Here is a 1,386-nt window from a genome sequence, read left to right on the forward strand (position 1 = left end):
AGACCATAATAGTATTGGGTCTTCTGCTTCACTGGCAATGTCAGAAATTGTTGACCTGAGTCCCCTACAGCTCAACATAACAGCATGGCTTTACTTCTTTTACTTTGTTTTATACTTTTCTGCTGGATGGTTAAGACCAAGATAAGGCAAGACCTATGCAACAAGAGTTGTAGCTTTTGGGTCTGATAAGGTCAGTGAAATCCCCTCAGGAATTTTCCTGAGATCCTGTACCTCAGATTGTAGGTCTTTTGTCAGTGTCAGCCATGTGGATGAGTCACGGCCATTGCTTGGTCAATGTGCTCTCTGTGAAAGCCTGAGGGAATGTTTTCTCTCCATGTGACTCTCCTTAGGTACACTCTACATCATTGATCACTTTCCTCTTTGACCCCATAATCTCTTTGATCAGAAAATTTGGGAAACTACCTAGTTACATGATGTTACAGTACAAGTTCTCATGTGTCATGAGTCGTAATTGAACTTGAAAGGCTAGGGACAAAATGTTGGCTTTCCTTGAGGCCTTCCTTTTTCTCTAATTCAGGTCTTCAAACTTAGATTATTAACCCTCCAGAAGAGAAGCTTATTGTTATTACCATACAACCTGGGCTCTTATGCTTAACCTCACTATATATCTGAATATCAAATATCTTAGGCATAACATGGAACAGGTATTTTTCATCAAGTATTAATATGTTGAGGTTTAAGTCCCTACAAAACATGATGAAAAAACATTTAAAAATTAGAATATATTTCAAAAATAGTCATAAAGAATTATATAATTCTTAAGTTTACATATAAGACCAGAAATCTAACCATATATAACTTTGAAGCAGGACAGTCCCACAATATTCTTTTTCCTATCTCTTGCCTTCATTCACCACCCCCTTCTTTTTGAACAATCATCTACCTGAGAGACAGCTCAGCAGCAACTGGTATGTCATGACAAGCAGCCCGTATTCAGAAGACCAGAATGACAGACACACCAAGCATGAAACTACTATTACAGATTGCCATCTTCAGTGCAGTTCACAGGTATCAGTATATATAGTTAGTCAGGGTGAGAATCTTTGCAATTAACTGCTAGATTAAAAAATCTTCTGAGGATTCTCAGGATCATTGCCTTGCCCATCTCCTACATAAAACTGTATGGCTTGACGTTGTCGTGTTTCCTAGCTCTTCTCCTTTCCTACTTTTGATTAGTTAGTCCTCGAGGTCCTGCTTTCTTTTATTTGTATTATACCTTTCTATTTGTATTTCTTCTTTTGAGTTCTTATATTAGGGAAACTATATGGTATTTACACATGTGTGTCTCATTTATTTCACTTATGAGTATATGTTCAAGTGGCATCCACTTCAATATAAAGGCTTCCAGTTTATCACTCTTAATAG

At 37.2% G+C, this 1,386-nt stretch overlaps 1 protein-coding gene across 1 annotated transcript in view; it reads left to right on the plus strand.

The window, feature by feature from the left end:
- LOC101567364 (protein PTHB1-like) overlaps positions 1 to 1,386 on the plus strand; it is a gene marked incomplete at its 3' end in the record, with an annotated part of 43,960 nt that overhangs the window by 39,951 nt on the left and 2,623 nt on the right. The gene's annotated exons all lie outside the window — the stretch shown is intronic.

The sequence above is a fragment of the Octodon degus genome, unplaced genomic scaffold (assembly GCF_000260255.1).
Source record: "Octodon degus isolate 3935 unplaced genomic scaffold, OctDeg1.0 scaffold00629, whole genome shotgun sequence".
NCBI lineage: Eukaryota > Metazoa > Chordata > Mammalia > Rodentia > Octodontidae > Octodon > Octodon degus.